Source organism: Protopterus annectens, chromosome 2.part2 (genome assembly GCF_019279795.1).
Source record: "Protopterus annectens isolate FY-2018-M chromosome 2.part2, PAN1.0, whole genome shotgun sequence".
NCBI lineage: Eukaryota > Metazoa > Chordata > Ceratodontiformes > Protopteridae > Protopterus > Protopterus annectens.
Window position 1 is genome coordinate 998,367,270 of NC_056730.1, and position 20,321 is coordinate 998,387,590.

Here is a 20,321-nt window from a genome sequence, read left to right on the forward strand (position 1 = left end):
CTCAAGTTACAATACCATTGGACCTTCAGGCTTCAGAAGCTGAAGCACGGTTAGACAACAAGTCTCCTAGTGTGAACGTTGAATGGTCGACACTCTCGTTCACTTTTACATACACACCAGTGGCTCAAGAGATTCAAATGGCAATCAGAAAATGTTGGTACTTTCTATCTCTTGACAAAGATATTTTTCAAAAAATAGGTGAGAACCCTCTGATTAGTTTTAGGCGGGGGAAAAATATTAAGGAGCTCTTGGAAAGGAAATATGGAGAACGGAGTAGATCTAGAGGAGGAACACAACTGTGTGGAACATGTAAACAATGTACCCATATAGATAGAGACAACAAGTTCACAATTAGAGGGGAGACTTTTTACACCAGGACAACTACAACTGCAATGCGAAGTTCGTGGTTTACATTGCCGAGTGCCAACTATGTCCGCATTCTACGTCGGAAAGACTGAGCGGAGAATTAGGGACCGCATTTATGAGCATGGGTATGCAATCAGGAAAAAGAACAGGGAGAACGCATTGGCGAAACACTGTGAAAATAATGAAGGACAATACTTTAAATTTAAGGTTATTTCAAGTATGGACTTACGTAAGGTTAGACCTGGACAGGTGAACATTAGTATGATGCAGTTGCTCTTGGAAAAGAACGAACTAAACTGGAAAATTAGACTAAATGCAAGCATTGAACCAGGGATCAATGACTCCTGTTCAATAGCATGCATTCTAAAATTAAAAAGTCTTTTTAGATAATTAGGGGATATAGAACTACCACCTTAGATGTTTTGGGTCTGGGACCAGATGATTTAGTGGAGTTCTTGTTAGAAGGACTAGACCTAGTTCCCATGGGTTGGTACCTCTAACTTGGAGCTCCGGGCGGAGTGGACCCCCTCCCCTCATCTTTGTTTTACCTATTGAACTCCCGACTTGTGCATGTATACATGTTGACTGACACGTGGCCTCTGATTCTTATTTTGACCAGTGATGTGAGTGTAATTTGTACACATAGGGACGGACTTAGTTTTAATCACTAGCTTTGATAGTAAATGTAGGGTTTGATAAAGTAGTGAATTGACGTATATGATTTAGTATTAGACTAGGAATTTAGGAAACACTAGTTAAAAGGTTTCAAACAGTGTCGATTGTTTTTATATTATTTAAAGATTGACATTAGACCATGTTAAGAGCACCTACATCCGTGCTGATATCACCATTTACTATTTATTTATTTTTTCCATTACAGCAACCTTGGTAAAGGGAACCTTGGTTTAGTATTACCTTTTCTAAATATAACTAGTCAGTACACAAACATAAAATAATATACACATTTTTTTACATTTGGTATTGTGACAATTATGGGTTATTGTTTGTTCACTGAATGTGACTTCGTTTATTTTCCTGCCATGGTTGTGTCTTTCCGAGTAAAATAATATCAATGATCACTAAGGAAAGAATTGTTCACCTCTGAGGTAAAGGCACGATGAGAATGTAATATAACTTTAAATTTCATTCTGAATTGTGCTTGGATTTGAATGATGCACTAGCAACAAAGTTTCTGATAGGGCTATTTAAAGAGGAAAGGTTATTTTAAGCCTGCTCTAAGTATTTTACACTGTTTTTTGTCTGATGAAGTTCGGGCATGAGCCCGAACAAAAAGCGCTTTATATATTTTCTGTGTGTAACAATTTTAACGGACTATTGTGGTCCCTGGTTTTAGCGGTGTGGTTTTAACCAACTCTGTTTGCAACACCTGTACGAGGATTACCTGGGAACTATTTTTAATAATAAATTCATGGGCTTTTCTTGACACTCGAGTTTGGTGACTTTTTACATAGTTTTAACTAGACATCTTCTCAGAGCAGATAGAAGTAGCTTTATGGCCACCATCCCATCAGTTGGAACTAGCAGTAGTGTCCAAGCCTACACCACAATACTATGTGAGCACCTACATAGCTATATGGACTCAGCAATAACTGACAGGGCAAAATCATCTCCCTCAAGGTAGAGTAAACCTCTGTGGTGGACAGCAGCAATACACAAATACCATAATAGGTGGAAATAATTGCTGCCAGGGCCAAGAAGGAGCAGGTGCCTAATTGGAAGCAATGTCACCTTGGTCCAAACAAGCAAATAAGGTCACAGGTGAATTAACCTAAGGTTATCTTTGAGTGCAAATTGTACACATCCACTAAGGCCAATCACTAGGCCTTCCACACGTATGACTGCAATCCCAGGGGAAACACCTACATCTGCTTTGTAGTGGTAGTCAATAACACTACATACACATACAGCATAGATATAGCCAACCTGCTGTAGGCAAGTTAAGTGCAAACATCACCCCCCTGTCCCCTCATAGGAACACATGGACATGCACAGCACCTGCCCCCCTCCCCTCATCATCAGGAATCAGGTCCATAATGCCATCTCAAAGGCAACACACAGAAGTCTCCATAGGCCTGATACCATCCTTGGCTGCATCCTACATAAACTCAGGCATGAGCTCTCAATTCCATTACATACTGTAGTCACCCAAAGCCGGAGCACCACTGTCATCTCATCTGAACAGAAGACAGCCAATGCATCCCTATACACAAAGGTGGATAAATCCATTCACCCAGCCAATCATATGCACATCAGCCTAACTATCCTGATCTGCAAGGGCATGGAAGGCAATATCAAGGAACTTATAAACAAGGACATCAGCAACCTCAAAATGCTTCAGCCCACACAGTGTGGTATTATCAAAGGGAGATCAGGCCTGTTAAACCTGCTTGACTTCTTTGAAGCAGTCAACAAACACAAGGACAAGGGGAAGACAATGCACACTGCCTACCTCCACCTAGCCCAAAATTTTCACAATAATCCCCAGTTGGCCATGATACATAGGCCTTCACAGCTAGGCATCAACCTGTATGTTACCAGATGGGTAGCTAACTGGCTCAATGATAGAATTGTACGGTCACAGTAGTAGAAGCCACCTCGAGTAGTAGACTCTGACAGAGTGGTGTACCCCAAGGATCATTCAGGAGGCCTCTACTGTTTGAAATATACATTTTTGAGGTACAAGACAAAACCAGTGGTCTGTGGCTGACCAGGTTTACAGATGATTGCAAGCTGGCCACTGTCTTACATTCCCCTACTGATGTGAGCATCCTCCAAAAGGCAATTACCCAAATTATTGACTGGTGCCAGAAACATTGCCTTAAACAGAAGGCCAGGAGATGCATCATTGCCTCTGTTATGGTAGATGTTATCCACATTAATTATGACAGTAATAACAATGTACTGAGCATGTGGTCAGGTGTGAGGTGCCCTGTGCACAAAGGTTGGTAGCAACCTCACAGTGTCCCACTGTGTGGGCAGCATTGTACGGAAGGCTGTCTACATGGCCCTCCTCACACATATGGGTATGTCATCCAGGAACAAAGAGGCCACAGCATCCCTGTACTCCACCTTTATCAGATGCATTACCAAGTAGAATGGCTCCTTTGGCATGTACCTTGCCAAGCAAATGCAGCAGTTGCAGAGACCACAGAGGTTCCTGAACAGGCATATTCAGAGTTTGCAACACCTATTCTATACAGATAGACTGAAAGCCCTGTCCCTGTACTTAGTCTCTTACAGAATGATCATAGACCACCTGTGTCTGGCATACAAGGTCATTTACAAACCAGCCTTCATGGCATTTCTGCATATCTGTAAGACAAACCCCACTAACACAACATGTGCACTAGGCTCTTACCTGGTCTGTGACATGTACAGTACTTGTTGGAGGGATATTGTAGTGTCCCACACAATACACTGTCTGTAAAATACACTTTCCTCCCCATGTCTAGCAGAGTATCTGTATAGCCCTCTTGAAGAAGAAGCTGAATGACTGCATGGGAAACAGAAAGACACCCCTGGGATCCCACATGTTTCCCAGCTGGACAGAGGAAACAGGTCCTGGCTTTGAAGTGACATGGGTGAAAGTCTGGGCTAGGCTTATGAGGGCATCCAGGCCAATAGCCTTGTATCATCTTATGAACCTATGCACCTAGTATTTTACATGTTTCCTGTATGTATTGCAGACTGTCCTGCAATGTTGTCTGAAATGAATCCCTGTGAGTTTGAATTGTGTAGGTACTGCAGTGATAGAGTATTCTGTTGTTTCTTCATTAGTTATTATCACATATTGTTACATCTTATCATTGTGTCTGGACTGTATAGCAGTAAGTCAGCTCTTGCAGTACTTGCATATGCACTTGGTGACACTATATAGCTCACTCCAATAACCTTGGTCTTGGGCAGACTTATCATTCAGCTAACAGGCCCATCACAAAGTAGGATTTGTCACCCTTTGTAGAGGGCCTTATAGCTGCTGTTAAAAAGATGGATTGTGGCAGTCATAACTACTGTAAGGTGTAGCTTGAAGGGCCCATAGTTAGCAAAGCTGTGCCAGACTTTCCAGGTGTGTGTGTGTGTGTGTGTGTGTGTGTGTGTGTGTGTGTGTGTGTGTGTGTGTGTGTGTGTGTGTGTGTGTGTGTGTGTGTGTGTGTGTGTGTGTGTATGTGTCAGCAAACATAACACTGCAGGGTATTCATTTACATATGTTGCCTTCCCCTCACATGTGAACATGGGGGTTGATTTCTCTCCCCCTCACTACCTGATTTCAGTGTCTTAGTGGACTCTCATGATGATGGTGGTCATAGTGAGGCAAAGTTGGGGTTGTCAAGGACTGAATCTGTGCCATTGGTTGGTATCACACTTTCACCTACAATGTCCCTGCACATAGTCAGCATGTCCACACATACCCAGTATCCAGCAGCCACAGATAATGGACAGTTGGTGGGTGGTGACATGGAAAAGGCTAATGTGGTGACTATGGCAAGTGTAAGTGTAGATTCTAGCCATAGCCAGAGAGCAGATGAAGTCACACACAGGCAGATGGACAGGGGTACTCAACAGAGGACTGCTTCACATCAAGTTCCTGTTGCAAGTGTCACAGCAGGTGTCACCAGATACATGTTATGGTCCATAAAAGTGTCACGGGCACGTACTGACTGCAACACCAGACAGATGCTCAGAGTCATGAATGCAGTGCTTCTTGCCATGCCTAACTACCTCCATAGCATTTGTGATGCCATACATCATTTTGCTAATGTGGATATATGGTAGGGTGAGACATTGCCACTGCTCAACCATGCAATGTCTGTGCTTGAGCATGTGGTGAGGGTAGGGCATCGGCCAGGTGGACATAGGTCAGCAACATGATCACCTGAGAACCCATGTCGCCATGCACATTTACAGTCCCATAGTGGCAGTACCACCAGCACTAATGAAAGAAGGGTGCTGTCCACACCACACCAGAGCAGGCCATAGGCACATGGTCCTGGCTAGTCCTGTCAGGGATGCAGATCAAGCAGACAGCAGTCACCATTGGGGGGAAGTACTGCATCTGTCCTTGGGCCTGGTGGTGCCAGTGAGACTCCTGGCAGAACCAGTTCCCATGTCCCTGGTGGGAGATGGAGAACCATACATCCTGCTATGTACGGTGCACAGCTGTCCAACATAGCCCTGTTTAGGGCATCCACATGGCTTGATTGTGTGCATACAAACATTCATACATATCCATCACACGCCGGTCACCACCAGACATGCACAGCTCCTCTGCACTGCCCAGTTGAACACCAGCCCCTCCAGACACACACACACACGCACACACACTCACACACAAACACACACACACACACACACACACACACACACACACACACACACACACACACACACACACACACAATGTCAACCATATTGGCCAGCCTAGGCTTCTGGAAATCACACATCACACACTGTGCATGTGATGATACTTGTGCCACATCCCTGTTATCCATACCATTGATGCAGGGACATGCTCATATGGGTCTGATGCACAGGGTGAATATAGTACAGTGTAGTAAAGTAATGTTGTGTAAGGTGCTGTCTGCTGGCACTAGTTATGGGTACACATCGAGGTGTATTACCTTTGTAGCCATGATGCATTACTACTGTTAGTACTGCAGACTGACTGTAGTGTCATGTACTGTATTCTGTTTGTGCGGGCCGGCTGACAGTAGCAATGATGATTATGGTGGAGTGGAAACACAGTGACCTTTTCATAGCTAAGGTACACCTGTATATGTACATTTACCAGGTGTGTTTACATGCAAAAATATGTGAGGGACAATTGTGGCAGACAGTGTGGCCTTGCATACATATCCTTGACACAGCCAGCTAGCCTTCATACATGTCACCTGGGTGTTCTGTAGTACCACAGGCTCACACATACAGAGCAGGTTACTTGACTATTGCCACTAGGTCCCTCACAAGCTTAGCCATTACATTAACTGCAACAGATTCACCTATCAGCACATGTTTAACCTGCCATTTCTATCCCATCCAATCAAGGTTCATGCAGGTGATGAGGGTATGCCTGGTACTGTGTATGACAGGTTTGGTGTATGTATTCCTGACACAGGTCAGCCTGTATTAGTATAACCTGACAATCACCAGCATGTGTGTCTGCTAACTCATATGCATATCTGGCCTCTCATGCTAGTAATGCACACAGAGTCATAGTCCTGTACAGGAGGCAGCTGTCGAAGGGCTGAGAACAGCCTCTACCTGCACAGTCTTAAGAATGATAGTGCTAGCTACATAACAAAAATAGCACAGTGGTAATGAAGTGTTGTAGTGTCTGCCACTACTATTCAAGTGGGTGACAATTGCAGGAACTGTTAGGATTGCCAATGGTGGGTTCAGAAGCCCTTAACATGGTAGAGCCATCTGACACACACACAGTTCTGCATGGGGACATGCTTTGCAACACACATGCACATGAAGTTGACACTTCTCAGAGTAGATGACCTCCCCATCTATTTATGTACAATACACACTGATGTGACCATTGCATACACCTCACAGGCTTGATGTTAGAAACTGTGTAACTGTGCTTGTATGGTGGATGACATCTGTATGGGCTAACATTAGGATGGCAATAGGGGAGTTCACAGGGTGGAAGAAGCAGACAAAATGATATAGCCATCACAAACACACAGTAAAGACAGCCATAGGGGCTGTGCATACAGAAACACATGCACAGATGCCAATAGACATATTAGTAACACTATGTATCCACTTGTATAGTAATAAGTACACATGACATCCTCCATTGTTTACTATCAATTAACCAGATCACACAACAGTGAATCGCGGTTATGTCGAACCACAACCATGAAAACCAAAAGAACGAATGGAAATAAAGTTGAAGTGTGGTGACTAAAAGTGTCGACTTCAACATTTTCAAAGAGTCACCACACTTCCTGCAACAACTTTACTGTGCATTGCACAGTAAATAACATGTTTGCAGGGGGGATAAGCCCCCTTGCACCCCCACATGTGGGGGGCTGTGCCCCCACACCCCATGCTACTTTGATATACAAACTCCAGGATCGCACTATAGTGAGGGAACAGGTACATTTCCTGATCCCCACTATAGTGTGATCTGTACCACAATGTCGAACTTTACAATAGTGAATGCTGTATTGCATTCATTATTGTACGGTTCGACATTGTGGTAGAATAACCCACTATAAATAGTGATTGCTCTCTTTGACTGCTCCTACAAACCAGGACAAGTGATAGAGTGACAAACTTTGTATCAGCATGATGTGTCAGGTACGATGTCTGATGCTGGCATGTGTGTCACTACAGTAACTGTGACATATCTGGCAATGATATAACAGGGACGCTAATTGTTAGGAGACACAGACCATGTATAGGTTGCAAACATCTGGATATTCCATGTACATCTGTACAGATGACTGGTATGGGTTGTATAGTATTACATGGTGCATGTGAGGCAGATGCCATTAACAGGCTCTTTAAAGTAATGTCATGGGTAGGGGTCAACAGGCCTTAAGATAGTATAACCTATACACACAGCAGTCAAAGGAGATATGCTTTACACACACTACTAAAGTTATCAGCATTGAGATTAGACTCCCTACCTATCTAATTAATTGTACTATAGTATTACGCAATTATTGGACATGCCACACAGCTTAGGGGGCTGACAAGTGTATTCAGGTACTTCTAAGGTGCATTTCATCAGCAGGCCTTGTAAAGTAGGGCAGTGGGAAGTGTACATCTCAAAAATGTATAACCCACACCCCCAGAGGATATGATTCTTATCCAAACACATACAAGGGGGATATGATTCTCTCTCTCACACACACACACACACACACACACACACACACACACACACACACACACACACACACACACACGCAATATCACAATTGCCAGTATTTAGTTTAGAACCCGTAGCTATCTAGTTATGTGCATTAGAGTGTTACGCAGTTATCACATGGACCACTGAGGTTATAGGATTTAATAGTGTCCCAAGGTACATCTGAGGTGAATTACATCAAGAGCCCTTGTAAAGTATGGCAATATGAAACTTACTTGGTGAGAAGGGCATCAAAATACAATACCCTAGAAACACCTTCACACACACATTTGCCAGAAATGAGAGTAGAACCCCTACCTATCTAATTATTTGTACTATACTGTTACTCAGTTAGCACATGTGCCATGGAGCTTATAGGGCTGAGGACTGTCCACAGGTACTTCTAAGGCTAATGACATCAGCAGGACTTCTAAAGTAGGGCACTGGAACGTATTGTGGGTGGGAAAGACCTCACAATACTTCATCCTACAAACACACACACACACACACACACACACACACACACACACACACACACACACACGCATATCTGCCGGAATGGAAAATAGAACACCTGCTTATCTAGTTATTTGTATTAGATTGCTACATAGTTATTGCACATGCCAAAGAGCTTACAGCCTGGAGCTGTCCAAAGGTACTTCTAAGGGGAATGACATCAGCAGGAATGCTACGGTCAGGCATTGGGAAGTGTACTGAGTGGGAATGGTCAAAAACTGTTTCACCTACAAACAAACAAACAAACAAACAAACAAACAAACACATACATACATTTGCGAGGATTGAGATTAGAACCCCTACCTATCTAGTTATTTATATTATAGTGATAAGCAGTTATCACATGTGTAGAGAGACAGTGCTGTTAGCCTATCTGTGTAGGGCAGGTGATTGAGGTTTGTGGTAAGGCCTTAGTGTTTGCAAGACCCTGGTGTGTAGAGTCTGCATGGTCTGTGGTGTGTAGGTTTGTGGAGTTCTCATATGTTTTTGCCTCTGAGGTGTCCTTTGTTTTTTTTTTTTGTTCATAGGTAGGTACTAGTCTATCGACCCTGGGGCCTATACAAGCCCAGCCAAAAGGGTACCCTGGCTTTTGCCACCCAAGAAAATTATTTTCCTGTGCCACTGTTGAGCAGAGCCACAAAAGTGATCCCCGGGGTGAATTTACTATTTCCCATCCAATCATCAAGATTTTTCTTGAAGAGTGCTAATGAGGACCTTTGTTTGATATAGATAGGTAGTTTATTCCAGAGTATGGGATGTCTCTGGGACAGGAATCTATCCCTCCGGCATGTTTTGTTTATTGTGGTGACAAGGTTTAGGTCCCTAGAGCGTTTAGCTCGGAGGGATTGGGATTTCTTTAAGTGGAGCATGCCCAACAGCTCTGGGTTTGATATAGCTTTGTATGTTAGGCAGAGATCACCTCTGAGTAGGCGATATGCAATGGAGTAAAGCTGGAGTTTTTTGAGACGGTCTGCGTAGGGCATCTGTTTGAGGCCAGTAATCCTCTTTGTGAGGTATTTCTGTGGCCTTTCCAGTTGTTGTAGATGTATTGTGAGGAAATACCAAAAGTGGCGTTGTACTCTATAATGGGTCTAATGAGTGATGAGTAGTTGGGAGCAATGACCACTTTTTTTCTGGATGAGAAACCTTTTGTGATGAGGTGTGCCACATAGAAGGATTTCCTGACTACTGTGGTAATGTGGTTATCAAAGGAGAGACTACTGTCCACCTGTGTCCCAAGGTCTATCACACTTTTGGTGTTAAGTATACTACCGACTATGTTGTAGTTCATGGGTACAGAGTTTTTACCAAAGGGGATGACAAAGCACTTTTTGGCATTGAGCTTGAGGCCATGGCTTTGATACCAGGCATCTCTCTCAGTGAGGCCCTTTTATAGGATGTCCACATCGTTAGGAGTTTCGATTATGGCTCCTAGTTTGCAGTCATCTGCAAACTTCATTATCCAAAGACCTTCTCTGTTAGCCTGTACTTCAGCGAAGTAGATACCAAACAGGAGAGGACCTAGGACTGAACCCTGTGGTACTCCACTTGTCACTGGTCTGAAGTCGGATTTGGAGTCTGCTACTTTCACAGTATGGGTTCTGTCAGTGAGCCAGTTGGCAACCCATCTTGTGACATAGGGATTTATACCTAGTTTAGTGAGTTTATCTATAATTCCAGAGTGTTTTGTTGTGAACCTACACTTACATGGGTGTGTGTTGTGTATTTGCAGGTGATGTTTATTGACTCCATACACTGCTTGGCACCTATGTTACTGCACAATTTGTTCTGGTGTGCACATTCTACATTTGTCTGGCCAGTGGTTCCCCCTATCCTTATATGTGTCTCTTTGTCCTTCTGTAGTCCAGTCACAGGCTTTGGCCAGTGGCTACTGTTATGTATTTTTAATTTTGATGTGAGTGGGGTAAATGCCATAACATCACACACAAGGATGTGGCATTCATACCTCTGAGTGTACCTGTTTAGCATGTTGTCCATCATTGCACCATTACACCTGCTGTGGTCTTCAGACGGTTTGTGTTGCTATATGGTATTCTGAGGCTACATGTTGGACTAGCTGTCAAACCATCACATAATGACATCTGGATAGGCCCATACATGACAGTGAGACAAAGGCCCACACATGGGGACAGGGTGTTAATACTGTTCTGCCAAACATAGACAGTTGGGAGACCAGTTTGGTACTTGCTTGCTTTCTCTTGTGGGTATGACATCTGCTTTTCCACTGTCTGGCACTGATGTTCTGACATGACCCTTTCTTGTTTTGCACATAGCTGGCAGGCAAAGGCAATGTTAGTACAAGCAAAACAGATATACAAGGCATACTTGTGCTCCTTCTGTGACAACCTGTCATTCCAGGGGTATGGATGTTGGACAGTGACATGTTGTCAGTGCTGATACTGTAGGTTGGCAGCCTTTTATAACTTGGCAGTACACTGACCATCAGGGACCTGCTGTCCTAGTTAACACCATACCTCCTGACTATTTAGAGCCAGACATCTGGACACAGCCATAAGTAATTTGGGGACAAAAGCCTACATATAGGGGCCATTGTTAATTATTGGCTTTTCAAACCTAGAAAGGTGATATAATAACAAGTTTTACATTAGCATGCATTTTATTAAATGGTATGAAGTCTGAAACTGCAATCTGTCTTTATATTCTGACTTTCGTCTTTTGTGATTTACCAGTGATTTGCCAGAAAACCACAATTTCATGATAAAGAGACAATAAATATGATGCACACCTCTGGACATTCTGCAAAAATGTCTGTAAAGTTGAGGGGTATGACAGACACTGTGTAGGCTACTCTGAGCTGTGTACTGTCCATATGTGTGGTCCCATCCCTGACTTGTCCAGCTTTCCTGCAGTAACAGATATTGACATCTGTACAGTGTGTACAACTCCTACCTTAGCTGTATTTGACATGCAGAATAATTGGCACTGCAGGTCTTTGAACATGGACCCTGTCAACCACATCACTGTACCTAGGCCATTAAGACACAACAGCCAGGAGTAAGTGCAGGCCACATGCTGACAGTATTGACCACACATATACAAAGCTTATTGACCCCTGCATATTGTGGACATGCAGCAAGTTATGCAGTTGATTGGGACAGCCCTGGGAATATGTACTCTGCTGCTAATTCCCTACGAATATTACTGTTACTGCATTTCTATGGGAACATGGGTGTGTGTGTGGGAGGGCACAGCTGTCAACTGTCCACATTTGCACAGATGTGCTGATGTTCCCTTTACATTTTGGTTCCATTTGCGTACCTTAGAGACTACAGGCATATCACTAAAGACCACAGGTTAGATTGTAATGGCAGACATTTGGGTTTCAGACTTCTTACGTTTCAGAGCCTTACTGCAACTGCAAGACCTACTGTGATATCACTGTGTAAGTCTGTATGGGCATATTTCATCACTGTCCCCATTTGTGGGCATTTGCCTGACATTTCTTTCTGGTTTTCTGTGGCTGACTTGCTGGGTGAGGCTGAGGGGTCTATAACAGAAAATATACCCCGGGGATCACTGCACTGGCTCTGCTGGACAGTGGCACAGGGAACTAATCTAAGGGGGTGGGGAAAACCAACGCATTCTGGCTAAGCTTATAAATGCCCTTGGGCAGATGGCCTAGTACTTACCTATGAATCTATGAACCTATATGGGACCCCCACTCTGACATCCATGCATGTGACCTATGACCCCTCCAGTCTGTTAGCCCCCCACATATACTGCAGTGAGATTTGTCATCTAGGGGACTACTGCCTTCTCTGGGAAAGCCAGTATTGGTAAGGCATTTCCTGTTGTCCAACATAGCTGTCAATTATCTGCTGCTATCCTGGTAGGCCACCCCATGCCCTTGCATGCATGCAGTGATACCATAGCTATGCTACCACAACATATGACTCTATTAATTTATTGTTAAGAAGACTGACTTACCTTGTGCCTGCAGCAGCTATGTGGACAGTGCTTGAGGGCTGGCTCTGTTGGATGCATGTGGTACACAGCCTATACATGGTAAGGTACAGGTAGTGTGATGTGTGTGGCATCCATTTTACTGTGTGTGCAGTTCAGAGAGAGGTTTCAGTCCCTGCGTCCCTAAAGAGTCAGTGTGCATGCTATGCATTGGCTCTTTGCCAAGGCCTGGCATACTGGGCATGCCTTTGTCTGCCTACAGGAGGAGGCTCAGGGGGTTCCTCCTCCAATTCCCCCTGTGTCTGTGGGAGCCTTGGCAATGGTGTCGGGCTGTGTGGCCTTCCCTGTGATGTTCCTGCCGTAGCTGTTTCCACAGGATCATATTGTGCAGCATGGCACATACTATGAACATGTGTGGACATGTGGCTGGAGAGTACTGCAGGGCTCCACTACATATGTCAAGGCAATGTAACCATGACTTGAGCATCCCAAACACATGCTGTATAATGTTCCTGGTTTGTGTGTGTGTGCCTCATTATGGTGTTCTTCAGTGTGTGTATGTGCATTTCTGATGGGTATCATTATCCATGGCTCCAGGGCATAACCAGCATCCCCCACCAGATGGCTATATGGGACCCCCCCTGGCAAATGTTTGGTTCAGCTGTGAGGCATGCCAGATGTGGGAGTCATGATATCTACCAAGGCTGCCAGCAGAAACATTCATGATACTCCTCTGGGCATTGCACATGATCTATCAGTTGATGGAGTGGTAACATTTGCAGTTGACATAGACTCTACCATCTTCACTGTGTGGTGCCTTGATGTGGATGTGTGTGCAGTTTATGGCACCCAGTACCTCTGGGTAGTCTTCTACATGGTGGAAGAGATGCATATTGCTGGTCCTCTCCTCATGTGTGCTGAGGAAATATATGTGCTCACCAGCATGTGTTCGCATGACATCCAGGATCTGGTGGAGTACCCTGGATGCAGATGCCTGTGAGACACCCATGATGTCCCCAGTAGGCTTTTGGGAGGTAGCTGTAGCTAGTATTCTTAAGGCTACACATATCTTGGTTTCAACTGGGATGAGTTTTCCTCTGTTGACACTGGGTCTGAAATGAGGCCAGAACACCTCACAGTGTTGCTGGAATAAGTCTCTGTCCAACCTGTAGCGCTCTAGTATCTCCAGATCATGTAGCCCATGGTAGGTTACCCTGGGTCTGAACACTCTTCTCCTCCTCCTCAATCTGGGATGGTTGTCAGCATTATCCTCCTCATCACCATCAACCTCTAGCACATACTGATGTATCAAAGCAACAGCAGCCCCTAACATTTTGTCAGTTAAAATTCCCCTATGTGTGTACACCAATGGCATAGAGTTTGTGGGAAAAACCAGACTGAAAGGTGTTTGCATAGTTTATACTGTTGTGCTGCAGATGTTGCCTTTGTGATTGGTTGACTATGATACATTCCACCTGCCAGCTATATTATTTGTTCTTGAGTGCCTTTATTCTTTTATTTCCCATTTTTTTTCTTTCCATTTCCACCCCTTCCAAGCCCTGTGGCGTGCCAAACAAACCTGCTGCTGAAATATAAACACTTCTGCTAGTTCCTGTTGTTTTTTATTTTTTTTTAATATTTCCATTGTGTTTAAGCCCCATGGCACACTGTGTAAACCCCTGTAGCTATAGTAAACAGTATTGATCAGAAAGGAGCCTCCCAGGTATACAAACACACCCAGCATTTCTTGAATTAGTTCAGACACACCCCCTTGCTTAGCTGTGGTAAGCTGAGTACAAATAGAGGCAGCGGAGCTCCGATGTGCTTACACCAAGCATGACACACCCCCCTTTTCATGCCAGCTGCTTCTCCTGCTTACATTACAGCATTATAGCTGCTACATGGTTAGGTGCAGGAGGGCATGGTCTCCCATTTGGCTATTCAATAAAATTAGCTCATTTGCATACCCCACTGCCTTAGTCCCTTGCTACTCCACTACACCGGAGCCTATCTCCTTAACTACCAGTGTTACCTGCTATTGTTTTGGTTCTGCATGCTACCCACTATAATGGCAGTTTTCATATTTCACACAGAATTGTCTTTTTACATTTTTTTATTTTCTGCATGATCTTGTTTGCATGCTGGTGTGCTATGCTTAAACATCTGAAATTGGCCAAAAAAAAAAAAAACTTCTAATTTTGCAACTGTTTTCTATGCCAATGGCCATATTTGTGGCCATTGGCATGCCTAATAGTCATAATACATGCTTTACTTTGAGCTGTCATGCCCCCGTTTTGAATTTGCAGAAATGTACACATTTAGTAACCGAATACATTTCTGCAACGGACACTGCTCTGACATGGATGCCTGCCTGCTTACTGAGTCACTAATTCACCTCATTTGCATAGTTTTCACCATCAAATGAGGTAATTGGCATTATTTAGTGGTGTCTGTGTCAGAATAGTGCTGGCAGGCTCATGCATGCCCCCAGCCTTGTTTACTGGATCGCTCCATGGCCATATTCCATGCAGAAGCTGCTACACTATTCTTACACTGTGTTTTGGCTTTATTGAATCCCGGTCTATGTTTGTTTTTTTTTTTTTTAATAAGAAATTATATTGTTAAATTAGAGGAATGGCAAATAGGGCAGCCATTGCCCTCATGTTCGCTGATCTTCTTTTGGTTTGTTGGAAAAACAATATCGTTTTCAAGTCAGATTTTTGTAGGGGTATTTCATTGTATGTGTGTTATATTGATAACATAGTTTCATTTTGCAAGGAAAGAAGGATACTTTTCAAAAACATATTGCTTACATAGATAGCTCCACACCATTTTAAAGATTTCCTGGGCATTGGTCAAAGAGTAGATAGACCTTTTGAACTGCAATAATTCATTCATTCACACTTTAAGGTGTCATCCTAAATTTGTTAAAGACATTTTAGATGGCAGGTGATTGGAATGTTGAGGTTTATATCTGATGATAAGGACTTTAATGGTAATATGTAATTATTACAGAACATGTATACTCCACTGGGATAGACAACGTATTTAATTGAGATTAAGCGGTACACACATTTTGTTCCTGTTATTATGGAATGAAATTCAAATGGTCATTTTGTTAAAGGGGAAACATCCAGCTTTAATGTATTTTTTATGATTATTCACTGGTTGCATCTGTTGTTAAATCTTCCATTTCTGACATTTGGACACAGACTAGAGTGGATATTTGGATACTCTTCTAGAAAAGGAAGACATCTCTTGTAAACTAAGACTCCATGCCAAACAAAGCCCTGTAGCAAATTATGTCATTAACATAAAATATGTTTTAAAACACAGAACAGCCAAACCGTAATGTCTTTATAACTACAGTTTTATTTTTCACTATGCATTTATTTTGAAATCAGTTTTATGTAGGTAATAACTTCACATCATAAGCATACATTTATTGGTTCTAGTTAGCATGTGTTTGAGAGAAGCAGTGTTTAGTATAAGACAAGTTGTGTTTTTATTTTATTTATTTATTTGACATTTGTTGACCGGGATAGTCTGACTGGTACAGAGCCCTTTTTCAGTGGAGGCCTGGGAAGAAAAGCTCCAGTGTACAAAAAATAGATGATTACAAACTTCAGCAAATATGCAGTACAATGAGAATTAATTGTCAAATGCATTTACAATAGTGGAGGCAAGCGAGAATTAATCACAAATAAAGCTAATCATATTCTTATGAAAATTAACAAACACTCAAGGCAAGAGATAATGTTATAAGATTATTACATTCTAGTAGGGTAGCAGAAGGTAATAGGGCAAGCTAAAAGGGTTTTTATTTATTTTTTATTTATTTATTTAACATTTGTTAACCGGGAAAGTCTGACTTGGAACAAAGCCAATTTTCAGCAGAGGCCCAGGGAGAAAGGCTCCATATGCATGTCTTTGTAACATGGGAGGAAACCGGAGCACCCAAAGAAAACCCACACAAACGCAGGGAGGACATGCAGACTCCACACAGAAGGTTTTGGAGGGGGTGATAGAAGAAGTTAGCATTAAGAGATGATGTGAGATGTTAGGATAATAGCATAGTGAGGGTCCAAGTATGGATAGTTGTGTAGCCTGTAGAAAGTCAGGAAAGATTATCAACTTACTGACAGGAGGTAGGTATGAGAGAGGAGGCCTGAGGTATAAAGGCAGGAGGTGGGTGGCTGGAGTAAAGTGAGAGGAAGAAAGATGAAAGGAGTTAAGGGATGAAAAAGGATGGGTGAGGGAAGTGTGTAGTGACCTAGATTTGTACAAGGTTCAAAGGGGTATGTTACAGGGGCATATTGTGAGGTGGGTTAAGTAATCTTTGAGAGAGATCTTGAATGTGTGGGTCTGGGGTATGCTTCTTAAAGTCAATGGAAGCTTGTTCCAGAGGATGGCTGGAGAGTAGCTGTATAAGTTCTGTCAAGCAGATTTGGTTGGTTTGTAAATTTGCAGCAGGCATTGATCAGAACTTCTAAGAGATCATGTGGGTGGTATACAGTGAGACTAGTGAGGAAAGACTTGGACAGGAGGATGGTTTACTGAGAATGGAGTGGATAATGAGGAGTTGGGTAAGTTTGAGGTGGTTTGGAAACTGTAGCCAGTGAAGAGACTTGAGGGCCAGACAGTGGTGAGATTTGGATGGCAAGTTAGCAGCAAATCTGGTCACTTTGTCATAGGTAGATTCAAGTTTGGAGAGTAGTGTAGACTGGAGGTTAATAAAGATTTGTGAGCTATAGAAGAGTTTGGGAAGGAGTTAGACATTTGCTAGTGCTATTCTGTATTTCGGGGTGAGGATTTTTTTTTCTGTAATGTAGACCAAGCTTTTGGTGGGTTTTCTTAATGCAGTGATGAATGTGAAGATCATATTTCAGCTGGTCGTTTATGATTACTCCAAGGAGCTTTGTATGGGTTTCTGAAGCTATTATGGTGTTATTGAATGAGGAGATAGTGAAAAAGGATTTGGGGAGAAAAAGTAAGAGTTTTGTTTTTTTGGGGTTGAGTATGAGCTGGTGTTTTGTTAGCCAGGTTTCAGATTGAGATTAAATGATGTTGAGTGTTAGTAGTTCAGTTGGGTTGTCAGCTATGGATATAATGGTAGGGTCATCAGCGTACTGTATGAGGGATGACTGGGGACAGGATTTGTGGAGTTCATTGGTAAAGATGTTAAAAAGGAGGGGCAAAGGATGGTGAGACATCTGTTTTGATGGGAAGGAAGGGTGAGAGAGCAGAGAGCCATTTGACTGATTGGTGATGATCTGAGAGGTAGCTGCTAAAGCAGGATATAGTTGCTGTGGAGAATTTAAGTTGAGTGAGATTTGAGAGAAGGATTGGATGAGAGACAGTGTCAAAGGCTTTGGACAAATCTAAGAATAGGCATGAAATGAGTTTTTGTTATCTCTGGGTAGGGTGATGGTGTTGGTGAAGGAGATGAGAGCAGTGGAGGTGCCTGATGTGGCGAAAGCCATGTTGGGTAGGGGTGATCAGGTGGCCTTGTAGGAGGTGAGTCGTGATTTGTTTGCGTACAGAGTGTCCTTGAATTTTGGAGAGGGGAGAAAGTATAGCAATAGGTCAAAAGTTTGAAAGTTCCAAGGAATTGCTGCTTTTGTGTATAGGTATTGTATAGATTTTTTCCAAAGAGTTGGAACAGTAGATTCAGTGATAGAGCAGTTGATTAAGATGGAAACTGGGAATGCTATGGATGGTGCAGCGTGTTTTAGGAAAAGAGATGGCAGGTTGTCTGCTGTGGAGGAGCAGGGTTTGAGCTTGAGGAGGAGTCTTTTAATGTAGCTTGTAGGAACAGTTTTTAGACAGAGGGGGTGTTATTTAGAGGCGGTGTTGTAGAGTGGGTTGGTTGGGATGGGAGAGATGTCTGCATTAGTTGACTTATGGTATCGATTAAAAATTAAAGGTGGTGGCAGTTTCAAGAGATGAGTTGTTGGGGCAAGAGTTGGGAGTAGATGGATTTCCTGGGTGGAGAATTTGGTTGATGGTGTCCCAGAATTTTTTAGGGTTTCTGGATTGTGTGGACTGAGGTTGGTGGTAGAAATTCTTTTTCCATGATTACTATGTTTTTTGGTGAGATTTTGGAGTTCCCTGTAGGTTTGAAAATGAGAGGGAGATTTGATCTTGAACCAAGGTTTCCAGGCAGAGTCTCTTTTTTGAATAAGAGTCTGGGTTGAGTATGGGAGCCAGGGGGAGTTTTGGGCTATAACTCGTACAGTACGTGGAGGAGCAAGGGAGTTGAGTATGTTAAGGAAACTGGAGTTAAAGAATGAGATAGCATAGTCAATGGGTAATGTAAGGAGGGTGGTCCATTTTATTTCAGAGAGAGTATCACTGAATGTGTCAGTGTTGAACAGGGACAGTTTCTGACATTGTTTGTATTTGTGGGGTTTGGGGATGTGAGAGAAAGACGGAGGGTATGTGCTGGGCAATGATCACTGATGGAGTCGGGTAGTGTTTCAGTTTGAAAATAGAGGCTGGGATTGGTTACAAGGATCCAGTCAATGATGGAGCTTGAACTGGTGGATTTGTTGTGGTATATGGGAGAGATGAGTTGGGTAAAACCATATAGGTTAATGCTGGTGGTAGGGGTTTTACTGGTTAGAGTAAGCCAATTGATATTAATGTCACCCAGTATGATGGTTTCACTGGGGATATGGTCAGATAGCCAATTGAGGATCTGTTCTAGTATGGTTATGTTGTCACCGGGTAGTATGTAGATGGCAACTATTGTTATGGTTTAAAGTTTGCTATTAGGAGCTCAGCTAGGGAGGGATATTAGGTGGTGGTGTTTGTCATCAGATGAAGTCTTGTTGCTCTGAAAGTGACTGTGATTGGTCAAAAATGGGTGAAATACTGGAGAACCAGTGATTAGGATGCTTTTGTTGAGGCACTGGAAAATGAAATAATTAGTAGCCTATTGTGTTGTTTTAAAATCTCTTTAACCCCTACATTCATACCTCTCAACCTGGAAACATCAACAATTTAAACAAAGGCCCATGAAAAATAGGTACAAATCTGTATGCTGATTAACATAACATTTGCATACATATTTATGTAACCCCAACCACTCCAATGGAATTGTGGGATAATTGTGGTCGAATGGGGCCCCCATACACAGCCCCCCTGCAGCCATTCTAATGTCCCATTACTTGACTATTTCGCCTCATTTACCATAGACACTGTAATATGCATACTGCTTTAATTCTACAATAATTATTTGGATTTCATTTAAAACTTTTATTTTACATTTCATAGCACCAACACTAATAGTCATTTGATAAACAAAGCAAAACAGACTCACAATGAAAATAGACTTAGCATTAAAACTGCTCTGCTCTTGAAATTCACATTCATTGAAACAGCACTGAAACCCACATTCAAAGAAAGTGCATCTGGCCAGTGGCAGATTAAGATTACCATTGGGCCATTTTCAAATCCTAGGTGCTTTGCACACAAAACATACATGTGTTCTTTGATACACCTTCCTAATTGTATTAAATTATATTCCTTGTATAATACAGCATAATTGTTAGAGAACATTTTAAATTTATTGTTTTGAACATTTTTCCAGTAAGCAATGAAA